This window comes from Delphinapterus leucas, chromosome 9 (assembly GCF_059928025.1).
Source record: "Delphinapterus leucas isolate spDelLeu-1000000601 "Yukka" chromosome 9, BTC_Dleu_Yukka2, whole genome shotgun sequence".
Lineage (NCBI taxonomy): Eukaryota > Metazoa > Chordata > Mammalia > Artiodactyla > Monodontidae > Delphinapterus > Delphinapterus leucas.
The window spans coordinates 24,681,787-24,700,123 of NC_143137.1; the positions used below are offsets into that span (position 1 = coordinate 24,681,787).

An 18,337-nucleotide genomic window follows, 5' to 3' on the forward strand; every position below is an offset into this window, starting at 1 on the left:
TCTTTCCTTCTTCCTCCCTCCCTTCCTTCCTTCCTTCCTATTTATGTATGTATTTATTTATTTTTTAACATCTTTATTGGAGTATAATTGATTTACATTGTTGTGTTAGTTTCTACTGTATAACAAAGTGAATCAGTTATATGTATACATATATCCCCATATCTCCTCCCTCTCGCATCTCCCTCCCACCCACCCTGTCCCACCTCTCTAGGGGGACACAAAGCAATGAGCTGATCTCCCTGTGCTATGCAGCTGCTTCCCACTAGCTACCTGTTTTACATTTGGTAGTGTATATGTGTCAATGCTACTCTCTCACTTTGTCCCAGCTTCCCCTTCCCCTTCCCCATGTCCTCAAGTCCATTCTCTACGTCTGCGTTTTTATTCCTGTCCTGCCCCTAGGTTCTTCAGAATCATCTTTTTTTTTTTTTTTTTTTTTTTTTTAGATTCCATATATATGTGTTAGCATAGAGACTGTCATACAGAGTGAAGTCAGAAAGAGAAAAACAAATACTGTATGCTTTCTATTTATTTTTATCTAAATTTATTTTTAAATTGAAGTGTTGTTCACCTACAATATTATATTAGTTATGACTTCTGTGTAAAGAGCAGTAGCTCTCTAGTGTGTGCTGCTTCAAGCCCAACTCCTCTCTTGGTGGAGCTTTTTTTTGGTCATGTGATGTTTCACCAGATTTGCTGGGCCTCTGCCCCTGCACACCTGGGCTTAACCAGTTCAGCCACCTGCCTATTGCTTGCAGCTCTGATTATCTAAATTACTTGGTATTAGCCTTTCCCCTGCAGGGAACTTGGGAAAGGCCAGAAGGAGTGGGGCAAGAAGGTATTTCAAAAGTACAGGTTCACCAACCCCCAACTTCAATTCATGCCTCTTTTATATGTATACATATAGCTGATTCACTTCATTGTACAGCAGAAACTAACACAACATTGTAAAGCAATTATACTCCAATTAAAAAAAAATGAAAACAAAAAACCCAACAAATTGGTAACTCGATCTGTGCCTACTCACCTAGAAACTGCAGTAAAATGATAGTAAGTTGGGATAATTTTAATATAACAATACCCAGCTCATAGAGGTGCTTAAAAATGTTAATATGTCTATTGGTAAAAAAACTGTTGAGCTGTCGGGTTAATTCAAACAGCTGAAGTTTCTACTCATGTTCCTCTTCAAGAGCATTAAGGATGTGATTGAATTAAATAGCATATGTAAAGCTCCAAACACAGTTTCTAGCAGCTAGCAGGTCCTTAATAAATGGGAGTGCTTTCACCCTTCTCTTTCCCTGAATTCAGTAATTTAAAGAAAATTATTCGTGGAGATAAATAAAATTTAAAATCTTCCTATGAGCTGTTTCGCTCCAGTTCATGGGAATCTGAAAAGTCCTCAAGAAGTTGAAGAAAAGATTTGGGGGCAGGAAAAATGAGTACAGGTGTTTGTTACACCTGTCTCAGATATAGGGGTAGGATATACCTTTCCAGGTAGGCATAGAATATGAAGGCAGACAGGCTCATGTGAACACTTCTAAGCCCCTACTCCCAGGGCCCAATGCATCATTATATAACTGAGACATATTTGCAGAAATGGGTTCCAGTTTGAGAAAGCTAGTATTGAACTTGTAAAACAGGCAAGTTATGGGTGATTATTGTACTGCAAAAATTCTTTGCTCTAAAAGGTACAAGTCAAGTAAAAATTTTTTTCCACGTGTATCTGTTGCATAAAATAAATTCTATCTGGATGAAAGGTACATTAATATCCATCTGAATAAATCTGCAAAGACAAGGAATTTTTGTTTTTCTTCTGGAGTTGGAATTTTTAAAAAAGATATACTTAAAATTCTCAAGGAAATAAGTCTTGAGAAATTCATTAACCCCATAGCCTACTGTTGTATACATTTGAGTTCGATCTTCTGCAGATCTTTCCCCTCATATTCTCTATGTTTTATTTCCTAAAATGTATCACTTATTCAAGTTAAATTTCTGACTACATTTTGTTTATTTACTACCATATTCATGATAAAGTTTTATATGTTCTATATGTAAGAAAGAATTGGTATGTAGAAATTTTCTTTTCTCTCTCATCAATTACTACTTATTGCATGTCTTCACAGGAGTCTACGTGCTAATTCTCTGCTTTTTATTATATTATTTATTTTATTAAGGTAGATATGTTAATGAATATATATGTATGTATGTGTATATTTGACATAGGTTAAAAACCACATTTAAAGATTTCATCAAGGTTTTTTTTTTTATCGGGGTATAGTTGTTTTACAATGTTGTGTTAGTTTCTGCTATACAATGAACTGAATCAGCTATACGTATACATATATCCCCTCCCTCTTGGACCTCCCTCCCACCCCCACCCCCAATCCCACCCATCTAGGTCACCACAGAGCACCAAGTGGAGCTCCCTGCATTATACAGCAGGTTCCCACTAGCCATCTATTTTACACATGGCAGTGTAGGTATGTCAATCCCAATCTCTCAATTCATCCCACGCCCCCTTCCCTCTTTCCGTGTCCACACATCCATTCTCTACAGCTACGTCTCTATTCCTGCCCTGCAAATAGGTTCTTCTATACCATTTTTCTACATTCCACATATATGAGTTAATATACAATATTTGTTTTTCTCTTTCTGACTTACTTCACTCTGTATGACAGACTCTAGGTCCATCCATGTCTCTACAAATGACCCAATTTCATTCCTTTTCATGGCGGAGTAATATTCCATTGTATATATGTACCACATCTTCTTTATCCATTCCTCTGTTGATGGAAGTTTAGGTTGCTTCCATATCTGGGCTATTGTAAATAGTGCTGCAATGAACATTGGGGTGCATGTGTCTTTTTAAATTACGGTTTTCTCAGGGTATATGCCCAGTAGTGGGATTGCTGGGTCATATGGTAGTTCTACTATTAGTTTTTTAAGGGACCTCCTTAGTGTTTTCCATAGTGGCTGTATCAATTTACATTCCCACCAACAGTGCAAGAGGGTTCCCTTTTCTCCACACCCTCTCCAGCATTTATTGTTTGTAGATTTTTTGATGATGGCCATTCTGACCCGTGTGAGGGGATAACTCATTGTAGTTTTGATCTGCATTTCTCTAATAATTAGTCAAGCATCTTTTCAGGTGCCTCTTGGCCATCGGTGTGTCTTCTTTGGAGACATGTCTGTTTAGGTCTTCTGCCCATTTTTTGATTGGGTTTTTTGTCTTTTTGATATTGAGCTGCATGAGCTGTTTGTATATTCTGGAGATTAATCCCTTGTCAGTTGCTTCATTTGCAAATATTTTCTCCCATTCTGAGGGCTGTCTTTTCATCTCATTTATGGTTTCCTTTGCTGTGTGAAAGCTTTTAAATTTAATCAGATCCCATTTGTTTATTTATTTATTTTTATTTTCATTACTCTAGGAGGTGGGTCAAAAAAGATCTTGCTGTGATTTATGTCAAAGAGCGTTCTTCCTATGTTTTTCTCTAAGAGTTTTATAGTGTCTGGCCTTACATTTAGGTCTTTAATCCATTTTGAGTTTATTTTTGTGTATGGTGTTAAAGAGTGTTCTAATTTTATTCTTTTACGTGTAGCTGTCCAGTTTTCCCAGCACCACTTATTGAAGAGACTGTCTTTTTTCCATTGTATATTCTTGCCTCCTTTGTCATAGATTAGGTGACCATAGGTGAGTGGGTTTCATCAAGTTTTAATTAAATAATTACTGACTTCCAAGAGGATTTGTGTATATCTAGCTTAGGTATGATATTTTAGAAACTTGTTTGAAAACTTGCCTCTCAAGATCATGTACTTTTCAGAGAGATGAAGGCAAGTCTTTTTGGGCTGAAATCCCTTAGAGTTTTTATTCTCTTGTCATGTCTAGTTTTTAAACACCTCTTGAGGATTATGGCAGCAGTAGAAAATACCTAACAGTGGCTTTCATATGGGACTGAATGTCAGAATATATAACCACGTACCATTGACTAGGCTGAGTCGTTTCTCCCATAGTATATGACAAAACAAATATTCTTCAATGCCTATTTTAAAAAAGTGAACCATCAGTAGGGATTTTTCTAATCCATCTTTACGTACATATCAGAAATGAAGTTAGGGAGATCTTTGTGGCCAGTCAAGTGCTTTCAAGAAAACACAAGTGACTTTGATTTCCAATTTTTATTTGGTTAGGAAGAGAGAATAACATATTTAGCCTCATGGAAGAAAACTCTCCTACAGAATAAGTCTGCTGAATTGATGTAGTATATTTCAGGATCATCTAGAAGCTATTTGTAATTATGATGGATTATGGTGATCTTAGTGTGTGAGTCGGTGCCCCTCAAAATAGCATTTACATGAACGGCTCATGTTGAGAAAATATCTACAGAAGGATTAATTAGTCTAATACTTTGGGGTCTCCCATACGCCCATTTAAAAAATTTTGAGTCTGGAATTTTTCTCTCCTCTGCCTACTCGTTTTTCAAGATTCAAAAACATGCTACCTTCCCTGTAGGATCCTCCTGGCAACTCCAGATATTCGTTTCCTGTCTTATCATCATTAGAGGCCTTAGCGGATTGTCTTGAAATCTGTTGCCCACCTGTCATCCTTACTGCTCTGTGAGCTCCTCAGGGTGACACTGCTTCTTCTGCTTGACGTGAGCCCTTGTACCTAGAACAGTGCCAGGCACATAGTGACTGAGTTCATGAATGAGAGGTCATGCCCTGACAGTATGCACAAACAAATGTCATGTTTAATGAACTGGTAACTACAATTTTTCGGGAAGGGTTTATAAGTAAATTCAGAAATGTTCAGGTGTCGTTTGGATAATGTCTGGATGACATGTGTCTCATCCAAACGTCCCACGTTTATAATGGATGCTGACATGGAGACCCTGCTCATCATCAAGGCTCTGATGGCCAGAGGCCTCCTATCTCAGTTTTCAGCACTCCTTCCATCCTCAAATGTTTCTAGTCAAAACTATTGACTGTCTCCGCCTCCTGCTCTCCCATGACTTGCTATTTCAGAATATTATAGAAGAATGTGGAGGAAGAGGAAAAAGAATTGGAAGAATGTGGATGATGAGGACAAGAAATGAGGAACCAAAGAGTTAGGTTTTGTTTTTTTTTCCCACCAGCCCAAATACGATCCTATCTTATGACCTGAAAAGAGGGGAGACTAATATATGTAAACATTTCTCTCTCAAATGGGATTTGGGTGTCATTGGTTATGGGGCAAAGCAAGGAACAACCCGTGAAAACCATCCCCATAAACTCTCTCTTGTAACTTTCAAACATGGCTAATTTGAGATCCAGGAAGTTTTAGGAGACCAGGAAGTAATTTGTGAAGTCCGCTGTTCTCTCCTACTGACCAGGAGTGTTGACAAGAGCAAAGGAAATCTTTTAATCCCTTTTGCCCTTCCTGGGGCCAGGCTGATGAATTTAATTTGATGATATTATGCCATGACATTGTGTCAGTATGCGATGATGTGTGTGATGGCACAGCGTCATCACGTGGTGACGCAACATCATGACGTAAAACGTCACAACGCCAATTAAAGACGTGACTCCAGGAAGGTTTTTAAATTGAGCAACAAATCTGCAATTATTTGAGTAAGGGCTTGAGATATAAGGCAGTGAGGCAACCGAACTGTAAATTACAGTTTAGAAAATGCTTTTTTGCATGAATTATGGCTCTTTTTTGTATATGGCTTCTTCCAGAAATTGTAACCCCTGTTCTTTCAAGGCAGGTTTAAAATAAAAATATAATTTCGTTTAAAAGACTGCTCCTGTCAGAGTTTGTACCTCTATTAGTTTTCTTTTGTCTGTGGAATATGAGTTGGTCTGAAATATAATTTCAGAATGAGATTAAGAAAATATAATCTCTTAATTTGCATATTTGTTAAAAATTATTTAGTACCTCATAGAGCTCCTGATAAAATGATTTATAATTGAAATTACATTGTAACTAATACCTTTTGTAGGCATACATTTCATAATAATAATCTTCCACTGAGATTCTAATAATATGAAAATGTTAAAAAGGAGAAATGAATTGCAAAATATAGTTTACTCTGTGTGTGTGTGTGATCATAAGCAAGCTTTTAGCTATTTTGTGCCCCAGTTCTACCATTTAGAAAATCAGGATAATGCATTTTTTCATGATTTTTATGGGGATATCATATGGACAAGTTATATACTGTATGTGAATATTCACTGTATGTGAATATTCTTTGTACTCTTTGGAACAAATGTTGTTATATAAATCTAGGGCACTATTAAATACCTTCTCCTGGGATACATAAACTCTACTTATGAACTTGAAATCAACTAGGGAAAATTTTGGTAAGTTAAAACTAAGATGGGTTTCATATTTGATATTTCATCTTAACTTTTTTCCTGATTGATTCATTTATAGATTTATGTGTCCAGAAATGAATTAGATTTATTTCTGATCTTTAATGTTTTGGTAACTCTTTCTGTCCTGTAAGTGTGGATTCAAGGTGTTTGTTTTTCACTGGTGGAAGGAGCTTTACAACCCACATCAAGGAAAATATAATTTGAGCAAAGGTTCAAAATTCCCCCATTCTCAGGTAGTTTTGGCAGTTCACAGTCCAGAGAATACTGAAAAAGGCTGAAGTGCTACAAGGGTTCTTTGCTGATTCTAATTTCAGTGGTGAAGTGAAGAGATTGTTTGTTGTCTTAAAATTCACACTTGCTTCCTCACTCCTTCTGTAACTCCAGTAAAAATGTACCAAAATTCTGTGCCTTCTGAAAGGGATACATGACTTTTTGATGGCGTTTGAAATGGTGGCTGATTACTTTTGAATCCTCAAGCTCCCCTGGTTGGCAGCTCACATCTGCAGCAGAGAAAAACACTTAGCAAATTTGTGAATTAGCTTTGGTTTACACATTAAACAAGCAAAGTAATTCTTTATAACTTTAACCAGCAGGCTGTGTCTTGATTACAGGATATTGGTGCACATTAATAAGTGGAACTATTTTTCAATCTTGCCAGTGCATATGCATTTCATTTGCTTGCCTTTCGTATTTCCCATGATGTACCAGTCTTCAGGACCACCTACGTAGTCGTAGGGCCCAGTGTTAAAAAATTATTAAGATTTTACTGTATAGTACAGGAACTATATTTGATATCTTATAATAGCCTGTAATGGAAGAGAATCTGAAAAAAATATATATGTATAACTGAATCACTTTGCTCTACACCTGAAACTTACACAATATTGTAAAGCAGCCATTAAGACTTTCAAGACATTGAGAGTAGAGCATTAAAGCAAGTGCACAGCCATTCTGAGCACAAGGCCATTTTAACTGCAGGGCCTTGTGCAAGTGTATAGGTCACATGCCCACGTGACCCTGCCAGTCATGCTTTTGAACAGCACTGGGTCCTGTGTGCTGACTCCCAGTTTCTATAATTTATGGCCAGTGTGTGTGGTCTCTAGCTTTGGTTGGATTCTTTCAGGTAAGTTTCAGACTGCTTATAATACTCAATTTTAATCTCTCTCTAGATTATAATTACTTAGTTTTGGTTAATAATGATCTATCCTCATTTCTTGCTTATCTGTAACCAAGAAGAACTCAAAGCAACATATCATCAAAAGAGTCCCTTAATAACTTGAAGTAATGGGGCTTAATTTAAACTTGGGTACGGTCTAGTTCACCCGAAAGCTGAATTTCTTAGCATTGAGAAAATTAACTTTATTATTTTCAAGTTTGTGCAGTATTCAGAATAAGTGCTGCTAACAAGTACTTACAACTGGTAAGTCTTACCTGACTCAAGGTGAAGAATGGGTCATTAAGAAATTGGAGGGCTTCCCTGGTGGCGCAGTGGTTGAGAGTCCGTCTGCCAATGCAGGGGACGCGGCTTCGTGCCCTGGTCTGGGAGGATCCCACATGCCGCGGAGCGGCTGGGCCCGTGGGCCATGGCCGCTGAACCTCCGTGTCCGGAGCCTGTGCTCCGCAGCGGGAGAGGCCACAACAGTGAGAGGCCCGCGTACCGCAAAAAAAAAATATAATAATAATTAGTTTATGATTTCTGTACAAATAAATCTTTCCGATTTCTTTTTTGTTGTTGTTTTTTTTGGTTTTCTTGTGGTACGCGGGCCTCTCACCATTGTCGTCTCTCCCGTTGCGGACGCGGCGGTTCAGCGGCCATGGCCCACGGGCCCAGCCGCTCCGTGGCATGTGGGATCCTCCTGGACCGGGGCACGAACCCGTGTCCCCTGCATCGGCAGGCAGACTCACAACCACTGCACCACCAGGGAAGCCCATAAACTAATTATTTTTAATGGTGTGTTTTCTTGACTTTAGATGTAAGGCCAAGCTTTCCTCCCAGAATCTTGTTTACACTAACAATTTACTTCGCAAACATGTTTTCCCCTAGAGATGGCAAACTTTGATCCTATTCCCCTCTGAATTATTACAGATTCCAAATAGTAGAATCGGGACTTATGAGACTTTGGTGTTTATTCCACTTTGACAAGAATCATATTTTCTTTATATATGTGTGTATGCATATTTGGGAAGTGGGTGGGTAGCAGATTTAACTTCAGACCATATTTTGTGGAGACTATTAGCAACAAGAGTAAGTGAGTAAGTCTTTAACAGTCACTTTTTTTCTGGGCAACTTATAGATTGTTAATTCATTTTCCTTCAGGTTTGCATGGGGATCTCAAAATTCACTGAGATGAAACTCCCCCTGATGTGTTCCCCTATACAGCATCCTACCAGTAGACTGTTTAGTTTGTTACTGATCTATCTAACATGGGGAAACTCGCAATCTCATCATCCTGTACGTAATTTCCTTGCTATGCCAAGTGACAATCTGTTTTCTTTGAACCTACTAATTCTCATTTGACCTCTTTGGGTCCTTCAGAGTGTTTAAAAATAGCTATCATATCCTTCTTTCCTCCGGACTAAACAGATCTTTGAAAAAAATTTATTATTACTTTTTTTAATGTCTCTTCATCTGACATGGGGCTCTTCTGGTGTGAGAAACTGAATGTCCATTTTGTCCACATCTTTAAGTTTCAACACCACTTTGTCTATATCTTTAAGATTCAACATCACAATCCATATGCAATATGGAAGTAAATTACCAGAGCCAAGAAGATTAAGCCGATGGCTCCACTTCTATGAGATAATTTTCTTATTTCTGTTATTGCAGAAATGTCTTATTTCTGTTATTGCTATAGGTGGCTCCAGCTTTCGGGTAGTCATATTGTTGATTCATATTGAATTTACTATCAACCAAAGTTCCTATGTCTCTTTTACGGTAGCTGCCAAACCATTTTTCTTTAAACATCCTGTACTTAAGAAGTTTATTTTTTGGATCTTCAACTTATTTCTGTTAAATTTCAATTTGTTTAACTTGACTCATCACGTCACCCTGTCAAATCTATTTTGGTTTATATAATCCATTTATTATCCCACTCAATTTTTTGTCATCTTCACATTTTAGGACCTTGCTCTCTGTTCATCTAAACCACTGATAATATTTCAGAACAGAAAAAGGTCAAGGACAGAACCCTGCAGCATGATTCTCTGTCCAGGTTGAGATTCTTTTCTTAATCACTAGCTCTTTATTTTTCTCTCTCTTTTTTTTCATTAAAAAAATATTTATTTATTTGGTTGCAGCAGATCTTAGTTGCAGCAGGCAAGCGCCTTAGTTGTGGCTCACAGGCTCCTTAGTTCTGGCATGCGAACTCTTGGTTGCAGAATGCATGTGGGATCTAGTTCCCTGACTAGGGATCAAACCCGGGCCCCCTGTATTGGGAGCGTAGAGTCTTAACACCAGGGAAGCCCCAATCACTAGCCGTTTGAGTATAGCTCTTGATCTAATTACTGGTTGTCCTAACATCCAGTCCACATTTCTCCATCTACTCCATTTGGGTATGAAAGGGCCTGCCAGATGTTTTGCTATAATCCAATGCACATTACTGGCTGCATTTTCTGACCAGACTACTAGTCCCCTCAAAGAAAATTATGAAGTTAAGGTATGTAACATAATATATTGAGAAGTTTGGTGAAGATAAAATAGGTACCACAGGTAGTTCACAAAGTCAGTCACCCACAAGGTAGGAAAAGCCAACTATATTTATCTAAGTGAGAATAGGGTCTGGGTGGGTCCCACTGACTAATTCTCATTCTAGGCTCCATTATTGTAGCTTTGTTTTTCACCACCAGAGAGGCATATCCTCATAACAATGAATAATAGAAGGTGTCAGGGGAGTACCTGAGTAAGAAGTATTAAATTGTAGGTAAATGTTGAATGGAGGCTGGAAGTTGTTAGAGTAATATACAAGGTGAAGCTCTTAAAAAGCTCATTCACAAAGCAGGAGTCTATCTTTGGGGTATTAGTATCGTTGCTGAAATGGGCTAAGACAGACTTAGAATTCTGACTGGTATTTAATAGTACTGTGATCCATACCAGGTAGGGAGTATCTGCCTCTCAGAGTTGCTGTAAGGATAACGAGAAATTGTCATAAGTACCTAACATAGTCCCTGGCATAGTATGAGCTTAATAATTTATCCTATTAATTCAGTAAGCATTAACTATATGCTATTATGTAATAGTGACTGGGCAGTTTTTTGTGCAATAACTGAGCAGTGTGTATTTTTCCTATCTGTTGAAATATATACATTATATATAAATAAGTAAATATGTATACACACATACTGCATTGGGTCTAGCTGGAGTCTACATGATTCATTAATGACTTTTTCACTTTTTAGCCAAAAAGTTTGAAAACTTAAGACTGAGACTATATATACAAGGCCAGAACAATTGGTTTATTTGGTCATTCCATAGAACCAAAGGATTTCTGAGATTGGAGGGACTTTATAAACAATGAAGTCCAATCTGTGCATAGCATAGATTAGGAAACTGAGGCCAAGAGATGATTTCCCAAGACTACTACATCTTAGAGTGAGAACCAGATTTGCTTGTTTTTGCCTCATAATCCTAGTCAGTCAACATTAGATATGTTTCCTACCATATCACACAGAACAAATGCCTCAAAAGGGGCCTGGGGCCCTCAAACTTGTGATTTGGTGTCACAAACCCTGAAGCGGAAAATGCCATCTCAACCTGCCCGGCTGATTTGAATATGCAAACTAGTAAAACTTAAAAAGGTATGACAAATCTTGGTGGTAGGTATACTTTTTTCTGTATTTGAAATATTTTATAGTAAATAATAAATTAGTTAAAGTTGGTCACTCTTTGTAGGCATAGTTCATCAATATTATGATGTCCATGTTACTGGAATATTGATCACATTTAAAGGATCAACAAACAAACCTATTTGGAAAGGGAATTGCTCTTGTAAGGCAAAACTTGAGAGAAGCTCAAAAGAATCCATGGAAAATGAGAAGCTAAGCTTTCCTTTGTGGAAAAAGTCAACTACTTAGTTGTGTTGAATCATATCTGATGTCAAAATGGTGGATGAGGATGTGGAAGTGATGTCCAAAGAATAGGGATAAAGCAGTGAATGTCACTGTAATGCTGATTCGAAATTCTCTTCAGCTTGGTGAAATCCATGCTTAGGGATAAGATTCTCCTTCAAGGAAAGGTTGCTTACAAATTCGAGGTATTTTCTGAATCCCACACAGCTTGTCTGTGTGCCAAAGTTTTCTGGTTTTATTTTTACTCTTTTTGCCTTAAAAATATATCTTAGAACACAGGTTCTCTGATTCCTGCTTTGTGATGTGTTATTAGTGTCCATCCCAGTTGCTGAGGCAATTGTAAACAGGGGGCTATTAGGGCAGACATCTGGACAATGACCAAGGCCTGAGGAGGCTGCAGCCTATGTATAGAGACCAAAACGGCAAGGGGCTGGGGATTTTTCCCTTTGAGAACAAAAATAGATCATCGAGAATGAATTCAACCTTCTCTATTTTGCAAAATGAGGAAACTGAGGGCCCGAGAGAGAAATATAATCTGCCCAGTGCCAGAGATCTGTTATCAGAGTTGGCCTTAAAGCTCAGGTAATTTCATAGCAGATTCCAACTGATTTTTTTTCTTATCAAATTTTTAATGAGCTATTTCATGTATACAGAAAAGTATGAAAAGTGATATAAGAAACACCAGTGTACCCATTCCCCCTCACGTCAAATTTAACTTACTGCTACATTTTCTTTAGATTTTTTTTTTAAGAAATAAAATTGATGAAGCCCTGTTAGTATACATCCCTGGTCCCCTTTCCTCTTACCATCCTTCTCCAGAGTTAACTCCTGTCCCGAAAAGGCTGCTTGTCATTCCTATGCTTGTCTTTATGATTTTACTACATGCAGACGTGCCACACATAATACCCAATATTACTCAGCATGTTATAAACATTGCATAAACATTTTCAAGCTCTGTGCATTTTTCTAGAACCTGCTTTTTTGGCTCAACATAATGTTTTTGAGATTTCTCTGTGCTAAAACGTAGCTCCAGTTAATTCATTGTAACTTCAAGTGGCATTCCAATGCACAAACGTACAACAATTTCTCCATTCTTCTCTGTTGATAGGTATTCTGGTGAGTCCTGATTTTTTCTTATGAGAGACAAAGCCATGGTGAACATTCATATATATCTCCTTTTGCGTTGGTGTGAGTTTCTGTATGTCAGAGTTTCCCTCCTGGTGGGCCTGTGAGAGGGTGATAGTGAGGTGCTCAGTCCACACTACTGAACAGGGCTCGGGCTGGTGGCTTCAGGCCTCTGGTAGTTTCATCCTCTTAACATGGGGTGCTGTGCAGATACCATCTCTTTCTGTGTTTGCCTGAGATGTGCAAAGGTTGGGAAGAAACGTGTTAAGACAGTGGCTCTTAAATATTAGCATGCATCAGAATCACCTGGAGACCTTGTTAAAATGATTGCTGGCCCCTCCCACTCCTGAGTTTCTGATTCAGTAGGTTTAGAGTGGGACCCATGTATTTGCATTCTAACAAAATCCCAAGTGACATTAATGCTCTTGGTCTGGGGACCACGTTTGAGAGCCACTAGGGTATATATTTAGGAGCTGAATAGGAAGTTCCAACTGATTACTCAAATGCCTTTGCATTATTGCAAAATGTTTGATCGTAATTAGTATATTATATAATCTAGGATATAAGTTAAAAATAGAAATGATACGATTCTGTAATCGAATAGCTTGGTATTTGCAAGATTTTGCCTGAAAGGATGATGAAGAGCATTTAATCATGCTCAGAAACAACTTCCCCTTAACTGTAAATTCTGTATTCCCTTTTGGGTGTTTGGAACCAGGAAGAAGGCTTTAAAAAGACAATTGAGGGCTTCCCTGGTGGCGCAGTGGTTGAGAGTCCGCCTGCTGATGCAGGGGACACGGGCTCGTGCCCCGGTCCGGGAAGATCCCACATGCCGCGGAGCGGCTGGGCCCGTGAGCCATGGCCGCTGAGCCTGCGCGTCCGGAGCCTGTGCTCCACAACGGGAGAGGCCACAGCAGGGAGAGGCCCGCGTACCGCAAAAAAAAAAAAAAAAAAAAAAAGACAATTGAATGAGAAAAGCAGTCCTCCCTTCCTTCTCCTATTATCTTTATGATGTAATCAATAGGTACATCACCCATCGCCAAGGAAGCAAAGCAAAATGGGAAATGTTACGATGAGAACATTGTCAGCCCTCAGCAAAGATGTAAAGTAATCAGAATGTTCTTCTCTGTGCACCTCCTTTGGCTCAGTTGCGTCCCTCCTGAGGTCCATCCGGTTTCTGTCTCTTCTGGTATTCTGAGCACCCAGTTGCAACGTGGGTGTTGAGGGGGTTTCGTACACAGCACCAAGCAATTCTCAGGATACCAGCTGGGTGTCCTACAGTTCAATTCAAATCTGACACTATCTACCTGGAGATAGATTCCGATTCTACAGGTTACGGGCTCAGTTTCATCAAGACTAAATCCCTCCACCCACCCACAATTTCAGACATCGGTTGCAAGCCCAGGTGGTTACCTGTACTTCTGACCAACTGGCTATAGATCAAAGATTCCCACGACCCCTTCTCTCCTTGGGTTTGATTAATTTGCTAGAGTGGCTCACAGAACTCAGGCAAACATTTTACTTACTAGATTACTGGTTTATTATAAATAAAAGAATATAACTCAGGAACAGCCTGAGTTGCAGGAAAAGATGCATGGGGCAAGGTATGGGGAAAGGGCACGGAGCTTTCCATGCTGTCTTCAGGTGCACCATGCTCCTCAAATCTCCATGTCTTCGCCACCCTGGAAGCTCTCCAAACCCCATCCTTTTTGAGTTTTTATGGTGGCTTCAGTACATAGTCATGGTTGACCAACTCATTGGCCATTGGTGATTGAACTCAGTCTCCAGACCCTCTTCCCTCCCCAGTGGTCAGGAGATGGGACTGGAAGTTCCAACCCTTTAATCACTTGGTTGACTGTCTTGGCAACCAGCCCCCATCTTTAGGTACATTCCAAAAGTCACCTCATTTACATAACAAAAGACACCTTTATCGCTCTCATCAGCGTCTTAGGAGCGCTGTGCCAGAAATGGGATGAGGACCAAATATGTATTTCTTATTATAAATCACGGTTTCACACTGTTCCTCCTCCTGCACTGCATTCAGTGCTCAGGCTTCTCTGGAAAGTTCTGCCCTCAGAACTTTTGTCTTTTCAGAACTTTCCCCCTGCTCTTCTCAGAAGACATCTGTTTCTTTCCTTCTGCAAGGATGACACTCTTCTTATACCTTCAGTAAGAAGGGGCCAATGAAATAAAATCTTTCACAAGCAATGATTCAGGTTGGTAGGGAGAAGTGGTGCTGAAGTTGATGTTCACCCCGACCTCCCTCCACCCCTAAGGGATACTTGACTCGGACTCACACCTGGGCTAAAGCAGCGCTCCCACCGTGTCCCCTATCTCAGTGAACGGCCCTTACATCCACCAGCTGGAAAATGAGGGGTCATCATTGCCTCTCTCTTCTCACTCGTCCCCCCTCCACAGTCCCTGCTGATTTGAATCTGTCGCCTTTGCCCACCGCCCGGCTTCCGGCTCCGTCCACATCCCCGCAGCCTCTCCTCTGGATGATTACAACAGCCTCCTAAAGTGCTCTCTATTCTTGTTCTTTTCTGATTTATTCTTTACAGAGTAGGCTGACTGATCTTTAAAAAATGAGAACTAGACATGTCACTCCATGGCTAAAAATCCCCCTAGTGGCTTCTCTTTGAGCTTAGAGTTAAATCTAAACTTTTTAGCCTCACCTGACCGGGCCCCTGCCTGTCTCAAGCTCCACTTCATGCAGTCCCCACCCTGTCCTGGTGGCCAGTAGGCACACCAGACTTCTCGCTGTTTTTTCCCCCAAGGCATTGGATTCACTGCTGTATCAAGCCCTTCTCACAGGTTCTTCTCTTTACTTGAAAAGTTCTTTCCTCCTTCACCTCTTTGCACTTCTCCTTGCTCAGTTGTCTTCAGCGGAGCTGAAACATCACTTTCGCAGGGCAGGCTTCCCTGACCATCCTCTCCCATCACGCTGGGTTTGGCCCATGTTAAGAGCAGCCCTGCACCCTCCCTCCTCCTTCAAGGCTCTCCTAATATTTTTATTTATGTATGTATTGTTTGGTTTCCCTTGAGGACTGTAAGCTTAATGAGGGCAGGGGTCCTGGACTTTTTATTCTCAGCACTGAACCCCCAGGCCCTAAGACAGTGCCTAGGGAACACTCAGTAAATGTAATACATGTCTGTGGCTGATTGATTTAAATCCTTGACTGCATTTCTGTGTATTGATTGTACACACACACACACACGCACATACACACATTTAAATTTCTCAGCATCATTTACCTGTAAACCTGGGTCAGTGTGGCTGGTTTAAAAACTCACCAAGTGTCTAGAGATCAAATTTGCATGAACTATTTTTGTGTTGCTTTTGTTTTGTGTTGAGTGGCTAGAGCCACCCAGTTTGTCACTGAAGAATAAATAGAAACATTTCATTAGAAAATCCTTCTATCTGACTATCTTTCTTACCAGTGATATTACAGAAGACAGCATTTCCGGTGTGCAAGATGGGAATTGAACTTGGGAAGGTACCTGTCAGTTGGCAGATTTTAAAAAGAAGACTCAGCACTCAAGTGGTGAAGTGAATTTTAAAGAATACATCCTGAGACTCTATAGGGGAGTAGGAACATAATCTTGAGTTTCTCATTTCTAGGGCTAGTGTAAAAAATCGCCAGGTCCTGAAGTTTATTGGAAGCAAACTAATATTTGCAAATCTAGGTTTAATTTTGTTTTTGATAAGTGATCCAAGAACAAAACCTAGGAATCTAGACCTATAGCATCCAAGCAGTTTTTAAAAAGAAATGTGATTTATTTAAAAGGTTAGGAATCGGGCTTCCCTGCTGGCGCAGTGGTTGAGAGTCCGCCTGCCAATGCAGGGAACACGAGTTCGTGCCCCGGTCCGGGAAGATGCCACATGCCACGGAGCGGCTAGGCCAGTGAGCCATGGCTGCTGAGCCTGTGCGTCCAGAGCCTGTGCTCCGCAACGGGAGAGGCCACGGCAGTGAGAGGTCCACGTACCACAATAAAATAAAATAAAATAAAAGTTTAGGAGTCAAAAATAACATATGATTAATCTAAAATCATGAAACTATGGAAATAACTCTAATGTCATAGATTACTGAATATATAGAGGTTTTTTATGAAGCACTTTCACATAGCAAAGTCCAAGTCGGTCTGACTCCAGATACCATCCTTTGACCTTGGACAGACTCCAGGTTTGAACCAGCTATGCCTTCTGGTAGCTGTGTGACCTGGCAGGTTATCCTTTTGCAGTCTTAGTTTCCTCATCTATAATAATAGTTGCCATCTCATCCAGCTGTTGGGGATTAAATGACATGAACTCTCCCTGAAGGATATCATGGCCACTGAGATGGCCTTGCACCTTCTATGATGGTCCTCACCGCAATAGCCAGAGTGATTCTTTTTAAAATCAGCCAGATCACTTAACTCCTCTGCTCGAAACCTTTCAGTGGCTTCTCATTTCCATCAGAGTAAGGCCTACCAGGGCCTCCACCCTCTGGCCCCTATAAGCTCTCTGACCTCATCTCCTGTTTTCTCTGCTTCATCTGTCACAGAAACACTGGCCTCCTCGCTCTTCCCTGAACACATCAGGAACACTCTGGCCACGGGCCTTTGTGCTCCCTCCCTACCTCTTTCAAGGCTTTGCTCATGGGGGACCTGCGACCACTTCGTATAGCACTGTACCCTTGCCCACTCTCCGACCCCCATGCCCTCCTCTATCTGCTCTTCTCCTCTCATGTATTATTTGCTCTATTTTTTATTGTTTGCTTCCCTCTGTTAAATGGTGAGCTTCATGAGAGCAGGAATCTTTGTTTGGTTCACTGATATATTTCAAGCACCCAGAACAGTACCTGGTGTAGAGTGTTCAGTAGGTATTGGGTGAATGAATGAATTCGGAATGAAGTAATTTAGTACAGCATCTGGCACATCCTAGACATTGAAGAAATGTTAGCCAGTTTTCTTTTTGATTTAATGAGAGGATGAGATTTTGCATTGCTTTTAAAGAACATATAACAGCAGTTTAAGAAAAAAGAATAAGAGAAGGAAAAGGGAAAAAGGAAAGGGGGAAGGAGAGAGAAGAGGAAAGAGAACCATGGACATGAGAGATGGTAGAGGGATCAGAGATGAGGGAGCTAGAAAAGAGATTTCTAAAAAAAGCTGCTTTGGCCTGCTTCCCTGCTTGTTCCCCAGACCCTCAAAGTAGAGTGAAAGTTGTAAGATTTAATATGGTGTATATCAGGGTGGGCAGGCTTCTGTAAAGGGCCAGATGGTAAACATTTCAAGCTCTGTGGGCCATTTGGTCTCTGTCAACTATTCAACTCTGCCGTTATAGTTTGCAAGCAATGTATGTAAGCAAATGGGTGTGGCTATGTTCTGATAAGCTTTTTCTTTTTTTAATTTCATTTTTCTGCAAAGCAGGTTGTCTAGGCTATAGTTTGCTGACCTCTGGCCCAATTTATATTGTTGCTAAATATTCAATATAAACTGCAGTGTAGGGATTAAATGAAGGAAAATCTAAGTATCTATATTAAGACCCAGTCATGATAAGAACTCACATCAAACTAGGAATGCAAGGGGCCTTCCTTACCCTGATAAAGAGTATCTGACAAAAAATTAAGGCAACATAAATCTTAAAGGTGAAACTTTAGAATATACCTGTCAAAGAGAGTAAGACAGGAATGTTCCTATTTCCTGCTCCACTTATCATGATACTGTTAGTCCTGGATAACATACTAAGACAAGAAAGAGAAATATTTACAGGAAGAACGAAGAAACTCAATTTGTTCTTTCTGGTAGGTTATATCAT

The 18,337-nt window shown here is 39.9% G+C and overlaps 1 protein-coding gene and 1 pseudogene across 2 annotated transcripts in view; both read left to right on the top strand.

Moving 5' to 3' along the window:
- Positions 1–18,337, top strand: part of LOC111182367 (metabotropic glutamate receptor 8-like) — a 189,278-nt gene that overhangs the window by 30,677 nt on the left and 140,264 nt on the right. The window lies entirely within an intron of this gene.
- Positions 1–18,337, top strand: part of LOC149748365 (translation machinery-associated protein 7 pseudogene) — a 40,587-nt pseudogene continuing 22,250 nt past the window's right edge.